The following is a 17,092-nucleotide window of genomic DNA, read 5'->3' as shown; positions in this document are numbered from 1 at the left end:
CAGCTTCAGCTACTGGTGTTTGATTGAGCATGATAATCAGGAGTAAGACCGTCATTATCGTCAAACATTGTTAATTGCTGAGTTTGTTCCATGTTCTTCGCGCTTTGAAGTGTGAAGTTGTTGTTTTTTGATAAGCTATACTTCCCAATGCTACGTTAATCGCAAGAAATTTAAAAAAAATGAAATGGTGCACTGCTTGCGCTTGATATTTTTATATCTTTTAATATCACAACGCTTCAACGAACGATCTTTTCTTGTCGTTTTGCATCCCTCTAAACTTCGTAGCCGGTTGCGAACACGTTGATTAACACCATATTCAGCTTTTATCGGAAGTAAACACTCCTCTTCTCAGTTGCCAGATAAAAAGAATGGCGTCTGTTTGATTTATTAATATAAGGCAAGGCTTCCCCGACGCTTGAAATTAGTAATCCGAATGATTAGCTCAACCTAAAGATTATCGATCTGTGATTAAGGGAATTATATTTTGTATATTTTTATAGTTTGTATTGTGATAGCCCTCTTTTCAGCTCACTTTATCCACGCAGAATTCGGGGTGTTTTTAAACAATTTGTTCGATCAATTTGAAGGTTGAAGGCACCGGTAGCTTCTCAGGAATACCCTTGAAACCTCAGTGGCACTGGATGAGTAAGTGAGTGAGTGAGTGATTTGGGTTTAAGATTGTGTTTAACATCACCGAGATCCTTCCTGAGTACACGCCTGCCCGAACTCTCAGGTAACAAGATCAACTCAGACCATCTTCCCGAGGCAAGGGAATTAACTGACTATAAAAGTCCAGTTTCCACCCTTGGCGAATTAGGCTGGAATTCCGGAGTTTGGCTGGACGAACGAGTCTATGCAGAGTCCAATCAAAATTGCCTAACGAACTAAACATCCGGTTCGTAAACAACGTGCAGATTTTGGTCGACTGCAGGATTTGCAAAGCATATTGTACCGCCAATTGGGTGTCGACAGATATTTTGCAAATCTTTTCATGTTTTTAATCAATGTGCTCAAGTAATTTGATGCACTTCGCACTTACACCAGGTTTATTACTAAATAGATCTTTATTGTACATTAGAGCGTCTTGAGTTGGCGCCGCCTTTGTGTTTGAAGCAAATACAAGTGATGTGAGAGATGGAATCTGATTGGTCAATAGGAGGGACATGGAAGGGACATAACTCGTAATAGCAACCGGTGGTGTTACGATCGAGCCTGGAAATTCCAGCCCAATTCGACATGGTAGTAACTGGACTTTCCAACTATTTACACAACTGACCGGGCGGGTTGCGTCCCTTAGTGATGACATGATCCGATGAATTTGGTTTCGAATTTCTGAATCGCCTCGATTATGACCCTTGGGTTATCAGCTGAATACGTTCCTCGTGTGTTTAACGAGTTTAAGTGATTAACGTCGATGACTTCCCTTCAGTGACACTGAAATCGACAACTCTCTAGCTCACTTCCCCGTACTGTCATTCTTGAGTGAATGAGTGATGTAACGGCGCTTTTAACAGTATTCCAGTTATATCACGGCGTGTCAGCTTGATGTGGAGGAAAGCCCGAAGTGATGCAGGTTTTTGGACGTTTACCATTTTGGTGAAGCCAACGAGCAAGGGTATGGTGCTGACAAACCTAGAAACATAGTCAGTGATTTGGAATTTGAACCTACAATCTTCGGATCCTGTCACCTATAAGGGACGCAACTCCGTACAACCACCCATGCTGTTTGAGTAACTGCGTAGAAAGATCATGTTTAGATACGTCTTTATCTACCATTTAGCGTCATCAATAATGAATGTTTCAAATGCCAGCTAAATACATGATGTTTTGGGCGAACAGATACGCCATCCGTGGATAAGACAGAGGAGATTCATTCTGTTTCTAGGGAAATCAAATAAAGAGGTCTTTGTCGATTTTTTTTCACGCCGCAAACCTTACACAAAGAACGTAAGCACCATGATATTGACACACTTCACCTGGAGCCGGCATTCAGATCAAACACACATAACGCTTTGTTGCATATTTAGACCTAATAAATAAGTACAGGTTTGTTGGGAAAAGATTGCCAGGAGCTGAATATGCTTTGTAAGGGTACAAATTGTACACCGATCGACCCTGATTGAGCGTATTTAAGCCCAGATCTGTGTGCGTGCTAAGAGTGAAAACCGTGAACATTTTCCGCCGCTGTTGTCGACGCGCGTCGCCTAACAGGAACAGTTGTCACGCAAATGTGATGTTCGTGTTATTTATGATTAATGAAGAAACATTACCTCCGACAAAAGCTAACTTATATTGACATTTTAACAGATATATCCAATGTGCTAACATAGCACCATGTGTAAAGAATGTATTTTACAGTTTGTGGTGAGGTGAGGTGAAATGGGGTTTAACGTCGCGTCCAATGTTATTGCACTTTTACAGCGACGTGTGTGTTTGTGTGTGTGTGTGTGTGTGTGTGCGTGGCTGCTTGTACTAGTCCGGACTGATGCCGATTTATAGTGCTAGCACACTGAGATACCATGCCGCAGTTTAACATGAATACCCCACTCAGACACAGTATACTGACTCCGAGCCGACCAGTGGTTTTAGCCCCTTAATGTCGAGCGCCAGACAGGGTAACAACAAGTACCATCTTTTGACGTCTTTTGGTATGACGCGGCCGGGGACCGAACCCCGGACCTTGCGCTCTCCGGGCGGACGCTCTACCACTAGACCACGGAGGCGGTTTCATAGTTAAGGCACACACGGTGTTTGAGGTTGACTGATGTTAAAATTGTGTGTATGATAAATGCTCGGGCAAGGCCACCGAATGGGGATACAGTGATTCGTGGATTCGTGGATTCGTGGATTCGTTTTTCTGGTTGGCCGAGCCTGGTTAAAACTTTTCCGACCCTAATGCTCTTGGGGCTGGTCACGTGACCCCAATTGGAGACCATACAATTTGCTATCGATATATGGGAACCTCTTGGATATGCCGGGGTGGGGGTAGAGGGGATATCGCACAAAAAGTGCAAAAAATAAAAGTCCATGCGTATACATTTAAGCTGTCCGAAGTGTGCACAGAACGTTTCCGCAAGTTCCAGATCCATTGTTGAGATCGTGAGGGTTGGTGGGTTGATCAGCAATATTCCAGCTATATGACGGCGGTCTGTAAATAATCGAGTCTGGACCAGACAATCCAGTGATTGACATCATGAACATCGATCCACGCAATTGGGATCGATGACATGCATCAACCCAGTGAGCGAGCCTGACCACCCGATCCTGTTAGTCGTGTATTTAGGGTATTACCCCTATGATGACATTTCCAGAAACCCGTAATTTGACATAATATAATAGATTCATCCGGATACCTCCAATACGACCCTCATCCCATAAATATTTGTTGTAAGCCCCGCTGTCTTTTGGGTATGACTAAAAGTTGACACTTGAAACTGAGATACCTTTCAAAGCTCGCAATCACACATACAGTGTCGACATTCCGCATGTTCTCGTGATCACATTTTGCGCGCGCATGTCACGATTATCTCGTGCAGACTGGAGTGTAGTTTATTGAACTCATAAAAAATGGTGGGAATCATGAATATTTTGGGTGATTTTATTTTTTTTAAAGTAAAGCCCAGCACACTGATGTCAACACCCACATTTGCATTTTAATGTATTTATATATCATGCTATTTTGTGTGAAATGTGTCTAAAAGGGTTCGCAACCCGCTTTCAGCAGCGATTACAATTGAAAACAATCACAACAGTTTGCAGAAGATACAGACAAAAATTATAATAAAATAATTCAATTTACAATTTCCCACACAAATCTAATCTAAGGTAATGCTTCCATTTTCATCGCTGTTGTCTGAGACGCCAAAACTTGACGATCATATCAAACTTGGAATTGGTTCCTGCCTGAATAACGGTAAGAGCGATGTGTATGGACTTCAAGCACTTTGTCTTCCAAGCGTTCAGAGACTTATATTTGAAATTATTCATGCTATAGACGAAGAAATGTGTTTCTTTGAATTATTTTAAACATGTAACACCCTTGTGCGGTTGATTTAGAACGACAAGAATATTTCGTTTTCCGTTTTCGTTTCGTGTTTAATTTTCTCGCTCGGTGTGATTTATGTAAATTCTTTGCTTATTTTGTTAAGGATTCATGTTTAAAGATATCTGGGTGATATTCATGTTTTAAAAGGGTTATCCATTATAAACCACATGGCTGTTAACCTTATTATGTTAACTTTTATGGTTCATGGTCTGTGCATGGTCACAGCATCCAATACCGCCTCCGTGGTGCAGTGGATAGAGCGTCTGTCCGGAGGGCGGTCGTCCTTGGTTCGATCCCTCGCCGCTTCATACCTCAAGACATTAACATGTAATACTTGTTGTTCTTCTGCCTTGATTTCGGCGTTAAAAAGATAAAACAAAGTCGGCTCAGATTATACTGTGTGGGGTATTCATGTTAAACTGCGGCATGGTATCTCGGTGGGCTAGCACTATAAATCGGCATCAGTCCGGACTAGTACAGGCGCGCGCGCACACACACACACACACACACACACACATGGATGCACGTCGCTATATTAGCGGAAACACTGTAAACGCGACGTTAAACCCCATTTCCCTTCACATCTCAGCAACCAGTGCTTGCTGAAAGGCGACTAACGGGATCGGGTGGTCATGACTTTGTTGACCAATGTCATCGTCTCCCGATTTCGCAGATCGATGCTCCTGATGTCAATCACTGAATTGTCTGGTCCAGACTCGATTATTACAGACCGCCGTCATACAGCTGGAATATTGCGGTGCTAAGCAACCCAAACAAAATAACCGCTGAACAACAAATCTCCATGTCTTCTCTGACGTCCGCGCCTTTGTTCCAACATGGCGTCTGCATCCCTCCGAGGCGTCGAACAGCACTAGATGGCCAGTGATACTGGGATTCCTTGTTGACGTTTACCGAGGGCATGTTCTATTTGTGTTGTATGTAAAGGCAGTTATGTTTACGGTGTATGCTAAAACTAACTTCAGTTTGCCGTGTAGAACATAAGCTGTCACACGCTACGTGAAGAACTGTTGAGGGAAGTAAAGTAAGCCAGCCTCTCATTTACTGCAGGTTGTGGGCTCCATTGCGCTTATCGTTGCATCTGAGAGAGGAAATTAGTTGTGTCATTTCGAAAAAAATATGTTTGCGTTTGAGATGGAAAGCTTTCGAGAGAATGGACACTTGGGATTTCTTGCGAAGCAGTTAATACAGAAGGCATCTGTCATGTAGTTTAAATATATACCTCGAAAAGGGTTAACATGTCGCTACTTTCTTGTAACTTTTGAAGGTGAGGTGAAATGGGGTTAACGAGGCGTTCAAGATTATTACACCAAAGCACCGACGTGCATGTGTGTGTGTGTTTCTGTGTGAGGGTGTGTGTCTGTCTGTGTTTGTGTACTTGTGTGTGTGTGTGTGTCTATGTGTGAGTGAGTGTGTCCGTGTCTGTTTGTTTGTGTCTGTGTGTGTGTTGTGAGTGTGTGTGTATGTGTGTGTGGTGTGTCTGTGTGGTGTGAGTGTATGTGTGTTTGGTGTAAGTGTGTATGTGTGTGGTGTGAGGTTGTCTGTGTGTTGTGTGAGTGTGTGTATGTAGTGTGTGTGTGTGTGTGGTGTAAGTGTGTCGCGGCGGTCTGGTAGCCTAATGGTTAAAGCGTTCGCTCGTCACGCCAAAGACCCGGGTTCGATTCCCGACATGGGTACAATGTGTGAAGCCCATTTCCGGTGTCCCTCGCCGTGATATTGCTGAAATATTGCTACAAGCGGCGTAAAACCATACTCACTCAAGTGTGTCTGTGTGTGCGTGTAAGTGTGTCTGTGTGTGGGGTGTGAGTGTGTGTGTCTGTTGTGTGAGTGTGTGGTGTGAGGGTGTCTGTGTGTGTGGTGTAAGTGTGTCTGGGTGTGGTGTGTAAGTGTGTCTGTGTGTGGGGTGTGAGTGTGAGTGTGTGGTGTGAGGGTGTCTGTGTGTGTGGTGTAAGTGTGTCTGTGTGTGGTGTGTAAGTGTGTCTGTGCTCGTCACGCCAAAGACCCGGGTTCACCCGTGGTGTGTAAGTGTGTCTGTGTGTGGGGTGTGAGTGTGTGTCTGTTGTGTGAGTGTGTCTGTGTGAGTGTGTGTGTGTGGTGTGAGGGTGTCTGTGTGTGTGGTGTAAGTGTGTCTTTGTGTGGTGTGTAAGTGTGTCTGTGTGTGGGGTCTGAGTGTGTGTGTCTGTTGTGTGAGTGTGTCTGTGTGAGTGTGTGTGTGGTGTGAGGGTGTATGTGTGTGTGGTGTAAGTGTGTCTTTGTGTGGTGTGAGGGTGTATGTGTGTGTGGTGTCTTTGTTTGGTGTGAGTATGTTTGTGTGTGTGGTGTAAATGTGTGGTGTAAGTGTGTGGTGTGAGGGTGTATGTGTTTGTGTGTGGTGTCTTTGTGTGGTGTGAGGGTGTGAGTGTGTGTGGTGTGAGGGTGTATGTGTGTGTGGTGTATGTGTGTGTGGTGTGAGTATGTTTGTGTGGTGTGAGGGTGTATGTGTGTGTGGTGTATGTGTGTGTGGTGTGAGTATGTTTGTGTGGTGTGAGGGTGTATGTGTGTGTGGTGTATGTGTATGTGGTGTCTTTGTGTGGTGTGAGGGTGTATTAGTGTGGTGTGAGGGTGTATGTGTGTGTGGTGTATGTGTGTGTGGTGTGAGTATGTTTGTGTGGTGTGAGGGTGTATGTGTGTGTGGTGTATGTGTATGTGGTGTCTTTGTGTGGTGTGAGGGTGTATGAGTGTGTGTGTGTGGTGTGAGGGTGTATGTGCGTGTGGTGTAAGTGTGTGGTGTGAGGGTGTATGTATGTGTGGTGTAAGTGTGTGGTGTGAGTGTGTGTGGTGTGACGGTGTATGTGTGTGTGGTGTAAGTGTGTGGTGTGAGGGTGTATGTGTGTGTGGTGTAAGTGTGTGGTGTGAGGGTGTTTGTGTGTGAGTGTGTGTGTGTGGTGTGAGGGTGTATGTGTGTGTGGTGTATGTGTATGTGGTGTCTTTGTGTGGTGTGAGGGTGTATGAGTGTGTGTGTGTGGTGTGAGGGTGTATGTGCGTGTGGTGTAAGTGTGTGGTGTGAGGGTGTATGTATGTGTGGTGTAAGTGTGTGGTGTGAGTGTGTGTGTGTGTGGTGTGAGGGTGTATGTGTGTGTGGTGTATGTGTGTGTGGTGTGAGTATGTTTGTGTGGTGTGAGGGTGTATGTGTGTGTGGTGTATGTGTATGTGGTGTCTTTGTGTGGTTTGAGGGTGTATTAGTGTGTGTGTGTGTGGTGTGACGGTGTATGTGTGTGTGTGTGTAAGTGTGTGGTGTGAGTATGTCTGTGTGAGTGTGTGTGGTGTGAGGGTGTCTGTGTGTGTGGTGTAAGTGTGTGGTGTGAGTATGTTTGTGTGTGAGTGTGTGTGTGTGGTGTGAGGGTGTATGTGTGTGTAAGTGTGTGGTGTGAGGGTGTATGTGTGTGTGGTGTAAGTGTGTGGTGTGAGTATGTTTGTGTGTGAGTGTGTGTGTGTGGTGTGAGGGTGTATGTGTGTGTGGTGTAAGTGTGTGGTGTGAGGGTGTATGTGTGTGTGGTGTATGTGTATGTGGTGTCTTTGTGTGGTGTGAGGGTGTATGAGTGTGTGTGTGTGGTGTGAGGGTGTATGTGCGTGTGGTGTAAGTGTGTGGTGTGAGGGTGTATGTATGTGTGGTGTAAGTGTGTGGTGTGAGTGTGTGTGTGTGTGGTGTGAGGGTGTATGTGTGTGTGGTGTATGTGTGTGTGGTGTGAGTATGTTTGTGTGGTGTGAGGGTGTATGTGTGTGTGGTGTATGTGTATGTGGTGTCTTTGTGTGGTTTGAGGGTGTATTAGTGTGTGTGTGTGTGGTGTGACGGTGTATGTGTGTGTGTGTGTAAGTGTGTGGTGTGAGTATGTCTGTGTGAGTGTGTGTGGTGTGAGGGTGTCTGTGTGTGTGGTGTAAGTGTGTGGTGTGAGTATGTTTGTGTGTGAGTGTGTGTGTGTGGTGTGAGGGTGTATGTGTGTGTAAGTGTGTGGTGTGAGGGTGTATGTGTGTGTGGTGTAAGTGTGTGGTGTGAGTATGTTTGTGTGTGAGTGTGTGTGTGGTGTGAGGGTGTATGTGTGTGTGGTGTAAGTGTGTGGTGTGAGGGTGTATGTGTGTGTGGTGTAAGTGTGTGGTGTGAGGGTGTATGTGTGTGTGTGTGTGTGTGGTGTGAGGGTGTCTGTGTGTGTGGTGTGAGGGTGTATGTGTGTGTGTGTGTGGTGTGAGTATGTTTGTGTGTGAGTGTGTGTGTCACATATTAACATATTTAACAAGGATACATTTAGACGACATTCATTAAGTCAACTTAAAACCTTATCGATCAATGTGTTCTCGGTAACTTGTATATGACGTACATGTATACATGGCCACATGTTCAACTATTCGTCATTGAAGGATAAAGACTGCTTGACAACCTTTTTAAGCTGCGACATCGTTACTCTGTGACATCAAGTCATGTTGAGGATATGTTAACAACCTGTTTGAGAACACGGCACTTCTTCAAAATTAACCGAAATATTCCCAAGTTAAAACACGAGGAATCAGCCTGCCAAATTTAAGCCAAGGTAAGTTGGCCATTGAAGTTGTTTGAGTCAGCGAGTGAGAATGGTTTTACGCCGCTTTTTGCAATATCCCAATAATATCAAGGCGGGGGACACCAGAAATGGCCTTAACACATTGTACCCATGTGGGGAATCGACCTGAGACCCAATGCCAAGGTAAACACACTGTCTCCGAAGTTGGTTAGAACGTCACATTTTGCGAAAAAAAGGCCTTTTCGCCTGAAATCTTTTTTTTATTAGTTTTAATTTACTTTGACATTGGCATGTGTTTTTTCATACTTTAGCCGAGCTGGTTTCTCAGGGGATGCAGTAATCCTACGTTAAAAAACCCCATCTTACTTTGGGTCACATCAATTTTCATTTACATTTTTCTCTCTCTACAAGCTGTATAAGTCTAAAAAAACTCCTAAGTTCTATAAATACAAATGACCTGTTGTCATTTTGTCACATTTCTGGACATTTTCAGAACATTTCTGTGACTTTGTAGTCAACTAGAACCGCCCAACTGTCTTCAAATGTGCCAAAATATGCATTATCAAACTTGTCCAATTCAGAATAAATGCCATGTCCACTGACAGATGTAGACAATGAGTTGTGGGGGTACGGGTGTTCTAGTCGTTTGAGGCGCTACAATTTGCTTTTCAGACTTTTGTCCCTTGCGGGACAAAAACCAATGATCGTGGGTTCGAATCCCAAATCGCCATCATCATGTTCTTGGATTGTCAGCACCGTACCCGTGGTCCGTGGTTTGACCAAAATGGTAATGGTCAGACCTGCATCACTTTATAAAAATCACCCAATGATGTAACATAGGCATAAGCAACATGGTCTTCTACTGTTAATCCCACGTCAACACACTCAGACCTATTGACGCTTGCTGACATATGTTCATGTTTCACACCCTACAAGGGGACACGGGTGGCCCATCGTCTAAGGCGCCGCGATTCGCTGTGCAGAGTTGCGTCCCTTGGGCACGCCAGAAACCTATGATTGTGGGTTCGAATCCCGGTTCGCCCCGATTATGTTTCTAGGTTTGTCTGCATCATACCCGTGCTCGTAGGTTTCACCGAAGTGGAAAACGTCTGAGACCTGCATCACTTCGGGCTTGCCTCCCACATTAAGCAGACACGCCGTGGAAAACTGACATACTGTTAAAAGCGGCGTGAAACAAACCCCACTCACTAATTCCAAATATCATATAGCTCGCTAGGCGCATGGCAATTTTATTTTAGAAAGTAAAATCTTCGAACGTCCTCATGAACGTGTTTGTGTGCCACGCACTTCACCACCTCCATCTGACAGTCCACGTCTTCGTTGACCTCTGGTCGGGGTCTTTAGCTCCAAGCCAAGAGGTTGGGTCTGAGAACCGCGAAGCCGTACAAGTCCGTTACTGACGGCGAACATTCAGACGGGAGAGGGTGTTTTCGAGAGTCTTGGTTTAGAAGGTGTTATTAAGGAGTTACGCCAAAGGTCACATCCCTTTGGGAGGAACCTCTTCAAAGATACCCTGCTACTCTCATCCCTCACCATCTGAATCTATTTCGGTGTTTTGTCGCTCGTATCACGGGTTCCTATGACATCTGATTATAGTTCGCTGAAGAGTCATCGGCGAAGACTACGGACATGTTTGATATTGAGAATAATGCTGATGTGGTTTCAGAGGCTGAAGACTGGCGGGAGAAGGCATCATGAATTACTATGTAAGCACCTCATCGAAGGAGGGGGAGGCCACATCGCATTTGAATTTTGAAATCCTTGGTTCGCCCTGATTATGATTTCTTGTTTTGTCAGTACCATGTCAATACCCATATTATTTCTTGAAGTGGGACCGCCTCCGTGGTCTAGTGGTAGAGCGTCCGCCCGGAGAGCGGAAGGTCAGGGATTCGATCAACGGCCACGTCACACCAAAAGACTAAATATGTACTTGTTGTTACCCCGCCTGGCGCTCGGAATTAAGGGGCTGAAACAAGGACTTGTCTCGAAGTCAGTAAACAGTGACTGACTGGGGCATTCATGTTAAACCAAGGCATTGTATCTCAGTGTGCTAGCACTGTAAATCGGTATCAGTCTGAACTAGTACAAGCAGCCACACACGCGCATGCACGTCGCTATATAAGTGCAATAATCTTGGACGCTACGTTAACCCAATTTCGCCTTACCTCTTGTAGTGGGTCGTGGCAGTCGTCTGAAGCTCTTTGTGCAGAGTTGCGTCCCTTGGGCACGCCAGAAACCTATGATTATTGGTTCGAAACCCGGTTCGCCCCGATTATGTTTCTAGGTTTGTCAGCACCATACCCGTGCTCGTGGGTTTCACCGAAGTGGTAAACGTCTGAGACCTGCATCACTTCGGGCTTTCCTCCCACATTAAGCTGACACGCCATGATATAACAGGAAACTGTTAAAAGCGACGTTAAACCGAACTCACTCACTCACTCATTTGTCAATACCCCAAACATTTCCAATAGGACAGCACGTTCTTGACGAGTGGTAATATATCAAACTACTTTTAATGGCATAATATCAACACATATAATAGTGAGTGAGTGAGTTTGGTTTTACGCCGCTTTTAGCAATATTCAAGCAATATCACGGCGGGGGACACCAGAAATGGGCTTCACACATTGTACCCATGTCGGGAATCCATCCCGGGTCTTTGGCGTGACGAGAGAAAGATTTAACCACTAGGCTACCCGACCGCCCCAACACATATAGCAGCTGTCCACAGTTTAATCGAAACGTTTTATTGAAGTGAAATTCGAGCCGTGAAGATGCGGGGTAGAATAGGTCTTCAGCAACCCATGCTTGCCGTAAAAGGCGACTTTGCTTGTTTTAAGAGGCGAACTAACGGGATCGGGTGGTCAGGCTCGCTGACTTGGTTGATGCATGTCATCGTATCCCAATTGCGTAGATCGATGCTCATTATGTCAATCACTGGATCATCTGGTCAAGATTCGATTATTTACAGACCGCCGTCATATAGCTGGAATATTGCTGAATGAGGCGTTAAACAACAAACAAAGTGAAGTTAAATTCAAATATCAAACAACAACCTTGTTTTCTTTGCCCTTCGTGACCGTATCTAACGGTACTTTGCGGAAGGTGCAATGTATTATGTAACGTGCAGTGCACGTAATTCTAATTGAAGCCTAACCGAGTCTGATTACATTCCACGCCGACCAGTAGAAAATCAGATTCTCTCAACGGGAGCAACGTAGTTTCAAAGTACAGTAAATGCATTTTTATAACGGTATCTCCGTGTTGAAAACGAGTAGGGTTCCTGCCTTTTAGGCATGTTTGCTAAAAGCCATTGTGCTCCAAAAAGAGGAAGCCATATTATATAATTTCAAAACTGTTCCGACTTTTTCAAGTTTTTATCGCTAATGGACGACATATTTTGGTGTTAATTACAGAGAGGCAGGACAAAGTACCATTTTTTTCAACTGTTATTTTGCTCGATTATTAAAAACACCTTTTAGAAAATTTCTCACAGAGAACGGTTGTCTTATCCGAGCCTTCGATTCTCGTTTCATCATTCAGGCGGTTCAATCATATTACATTCAGTCACCTGAATCGCTCCATTACATCTCGTTGGATTAATAATCCACATTAAGGGTCAACAGCTTCAAAAGTAGCGCCCCAAACCTGCATATTTATCCTGCTTATATAGCAACGGTGAAAGTACGTTCTTGGTGACTCGCAAACGTTGTTTAGATTATACAGCTCAACCAAAGTAGGTGAAACGTATGCTCAAGCAGGGCTGGTAATCGATATAGAAAGGCCCTGAATGAGAAGAGCCGCGCCAGCACGGTAAAACGGTAGATTTGCTTGGTAAACGAATTTGGTACGCGCCGTTTCGGCATTTATCAAATCTTCCGAATGGTGGTTTTAAAATCAGCGTGTAATTTTATTGGATTTATCTGCAGCAAATTGTAGTTACAAGTTTCGTAAAGTAGAAAAGGAGAATTTGCGGCGACTTCTTAAATATTTTTCACAATAAATTCTACATTTCTTGGCTTTCTACAAAGATCAGGAATTATTTCCAACTTTGATTTTGCCGTTATATGTGTTTGATCGTGTCGGCGCTGTCAGTTAAAGGATGGATACATTCAGATACGGAAGCATCGACCCTCTCCCGGGAATTGTGTACACAGAATTTGGGAACATGTGTGAAAATTCCTGATGATTGTGTTTTTACGACGGTTTAAAGTTTAAGCATTTAATCTTTCACACTTTCCCTTTGTAAACATCCCCAGAAAAAACCCAGCTTAGTGTCTGTTAAAGTTAGCGCCAGAAGGTGTCTATGGTGTAGGGGGTAGAGCGTCTTCCCGGAAAGAGGAAGGTCGGTGGTTCGATCCCCTGGGCGCCTTAAAACCATTATACATAACGGGATCGGCTGGTCAGGCTCGCTGACTTGGCTAATGCATGTCACCGTATCCCATATGCGTAGATAGATGCTTATCATCTGTCACTGGATTGTCTGGTCCCGACTCGATTAGTTGCAGAGCGCCGTCATATAGCTTGAATATTGCTGAGTGTGGCGTTAGTGTGAGTGAGTATGGTTTTACGCCGCTTTAAGCAATGTTCAAGCAATATCACGGCGGGGTACACCAGAAATGGGCTTCACACATTGTACCCATGTCGGGAATCCAACCCGGGTCTTCGGCGTAACGAGTGAACGCTTTAACCACTAGGCTACCCCGCAGTCCCTGTGTAGAGAACAAAAAAACAACAACAAAACGAATCACAATACGTTAAAATATTGTACTTGTTGTTACCATGTCTGATGCTTTGAAAACGGGAGTAAAACAAGGACAGGTTACCTTTACACAAAGCGGTCTCAGTGATCGTTAGGCTTATGATAGTGGTAGCTGTAAGATAGCCTCGTGGAACGGCTTCTCTCTCTCTCTCTCTCTCTCTCTCTCTCTCTCTCTCTCTCTCTCTCTCTCTCTCTCTAAAGCAATGATTGAAGCATATGGAATATATCAACATTTAATATGCAAATGAATATTGTTGCCTGCCGTTTACTTTCATTAAAGTGTAGCAGGTGGTGTTCGGGAGCGCGTTACACTAATCAGCATGTAATGTTAGCTAATATATTGGCGCCACGAATCTGCGTAACGCCGAGCATATGATTACCCAGCACGCGCCTGATCTGCTGAGAGGAATTTTGAATATTTGTAATTATTATTTTTTATATTCTGACATAAGCTGATGTTTATTGTGTTTGTTTGTCTACGTTTTATATTAAAACGCAGAGGAACATTCTGAAGCACATAACAATCATCATCATCATCATCATCATCATCACCACCACAATCATCACCACCACCATCAATACAATCACCATCAACATCACCATCATAATCGTCGTCGTCGTCGTCGTGCATGCACTGCATTAAACTGTTAAACTGCGGCACGGTATGTCAGTGTGCTATAAATCACTATAAATCGGCATCAGTCCGGACAAGTACAAGCAGCCACACACACACACGCACGCACACACACACACACACATCGGTATATAAGTGCAATAATCTTGGACGCGACTTCACCTCACCTCAATACAATCACCACCACCATCAGCATCAGCATCATCACCATCACCACCATCATTACAACCCTACCATCATCATGACCACCATCAATACAATCACCACCAACATCACCATCATAATCGTCGTCGTCGTCGTCATCACAGCCACCATAAGCATCACGTTATTATTTGGAACTTAAAAAGGGAAGTAACTACGTTTCGTTAACCCATCCAGTTTATGACTCAAAACAGGATTGACCGGGTGATTGCACTCCCGTATCCCGGCGTTTTCCTCCAACACATTAGCGTCCGTAGCATTAGCGCGGGCATTCATTACCCTTCGACAATGGGAAGTAAATACCATCAGATGAGAAACATCATCTCCTTCCTCCGGTCAACGTTCAAACTGAAGCTCAAAGGACAAAGGATTAGTTTCTCCTGAGATCTATTTCCGAAGAGACTAAGTTTGATTTTTTTCGCATAATCCACCAACACCGCTGTGCGCGATTAAACGATGTAACTACATGGCCGCGAGATGACTCTGCACCGGGAGTAGATTTACCTGGCCGTTTGATCCTTGTGTTGAGCACTGACCACATCGGGAGCCAAGCCCGCAATGTAATTGTGTTATAATCAACATAACGTTTGACGTGGTCGTATCCCTGGAGAGATTAATGAATTGTGGGATAACGTTCATTATCAGACGGTCTGGTAGTGTCTTTGTATAATGCCACTGTGTCTTGAAATGAGTACGCCCCGCCAAGTGCTGGCTAACAGCTATTAGTGTCCCACGTTGTGCGCAAGGCAAGTTGAGTTTTAATTTAATCTGCACAAGATGACCTTACCTGTATGTCGCGTCATGTATACATGGAGAGCAGGTTACCAGTTTATTACTCTGCACTTACAATGTAACACTCCGGATGGCTATATCATAGGTTTTTTTTTTAATATTTTGTGTTTTCGCCAATTTCTTCTCTCGCTTTCTCGACCTTCCAGATTTTCTTTTCTCGTTCTCTTTTTCTCCTTATCACTTATTTTCCCCACCCACTGCATGTACAAGTAAATTAACTAAAACATGTATACCGCTCTCCCTTCCCCGCTCTCTCCTTCCCTCTCCTTCCCCCGTCTCAGTTCACTCCCTATCTCCCTTCCCCGCTCCCTCCTTCCCTCTCCTTCCCCGTCTCAGTTCACTCGCTATCTCCCTTCCCCGCTCCCTCCTTCCCTCTCCTTCCCCCGTCTCAGTTCACTCGCTATGTCCCTTCCCCGCTCCCTCCTTCCCCTCCTTCCCTGTCTCAGTTCACTCGCTATCTCCCTTCCCCGCTCTCTCCTTCCCTCTCCTTCCCCCATCTCAGTTCACTCGCTATGTCCCTTCCCCGCTCCCTCCTTCCCCTCCTTCCCTGTCTCAGTTCACTCCCTATCTCCCTTCCCCGCTCCCTCCTTCCCCTCCTTCCCTGTCTCAGTTCACTCGCTTTCTCCCTTCCCCGCTCTCTCCTTCCCTCTCCTTCCCCCGTCTCAGTTCACTCGCTATCTCCCTTCCCCGCTCCCTCCTTCCCTCTCCTTCCCTGTCTCAGTTCACTCCCTATCTCCCTTCCCCGCTCCCTCCTTCCCCTCCTTCCCCGTCTCAGTTCACTCGCTATCTCCCTTCCCTGCTCTCTCCTTCCCTCTCCTTCCCCCGTCTCAGTTCACTCGCTATGTCCCTTCCCCGCTCCCTCCTTCCCCTCCTTCCCTGTCTCAGTTCACTCGCTATCTCCCTTCCCTGCTCTCTCCTTCCCTCTCCTTCCCCCATCTCAGTTCACTCGCTCTCTCCCTTCCCCGCTCCCTCCTTCCCTCTCCTTCCCCCGTCTAAGTTCACTCGCTAACTCCCTTCCCCGCTCCCTCCTTCCCTCTCCTTCCCCCGTCTCAGTTCACTCGCTCTCTCCCTTCCCCGCTCCCTCCTTCCCTCTCCTTCCCCCGTCTCAGTTCACTCGCTATCTCCCTTCCCCGCTCCCTCCTTCCCTCTCCTTCCCCCATTTCAGTTCACTCGCTATGTCCCTTCCCCGCTCTCTCCTTCCCCTCCTTCCCCCGTCTGAGTTCACTCGCTATCTCCCTTCCCCGCTCTCTCCTTCCCCTCCTTCCCCCGTCTCAGTTCACTCGCTATGTCCCTTCCCCGCCCCCTCCTTCCCCTCCTTCCCCTGTCTCAGTTCACTCGCTATGTCCCTTCCCCGCTCTCTCCTTCCCCGTCTCAGTTCACTCGCTATCTCTCTTCCTTGCTCCTTCCTTCCCTCTCTTTCCCCCATCTCAGTTCATTCGCGATCTCCTTTCCCCGTTCCCTCCATCCCGTGTCAATTCACTCGCTATCTCCCTTCCCCGCTCCCTCCTTCCCCTCCTTCCCCCGTCTCAGTTCACTCGCTATGTCCCTTCCCCGCTCTCTCCTTCCCTCTCCTTCCCCGTCTCAGTTCACTCGCTATCTCCCTTCCCCGCTCCCTCCTTCCCTCTCCTTCCCCCGTCTCAGTTCACTCCCTATCTCCCTTCCCCGCTCCCTCCTTCCCCCTCCTTCCCCGTCTCAGTTCACTCCCTATCTCCCTTCCCCGCTCTCTCCTTCCCCGTCTCAGTTCACTCGCTATCTCCCTTCCCCGCTCCCTCCTTCCCTCTCCTTCCCCCGTCTCAGTTCACTCCCTATCTCCCTTCCCCGCTCCCTCCTTCCCCCTCCTTCCCCCGTCTCAGTTCACTCGCTATGTCCCTTCCCCGCTCTCTCCTTCCCCGTCTCAGTTCACTCGCTATCTTTCTTCCTTGCTCCTTCCTTCCCTCTCTTTCCCCCATCTCAGTTCATTCGCGATCTCCTTTCCCCGTTCCCTCCATCCCCGTGTCAATTCAATCGCTATCTCCCTTCCCCGCTCCCTCGTTCCCCCTCCTTCCCCGTTTCAGTTCAATCGCTATCTCCCTTCCCCGCTCCCTCCT

This window comes from Haliotis cracherodii, unplaced genomic scaffold, assembly GCF_022045235.1.
Source record: "Haliotis cracherodii isolate W230 unplaced genomic scaffold, xgHalCrac1.p SCAF_25, whole genome shotgun sequence".
In the NCBI taxonomy this organism is placed as follows: domain Eukaryota; kingdom Metazoa; phylum Mollusca; class Gastropoda; order Lepetellida; family Haliotidae; genus Haliotis; species Haliotis cracherodii.
The sequence above is the reverse complement of the archived record's forward strand: the minus strand, read 5'-3'. Positions refer to the sequence as shown.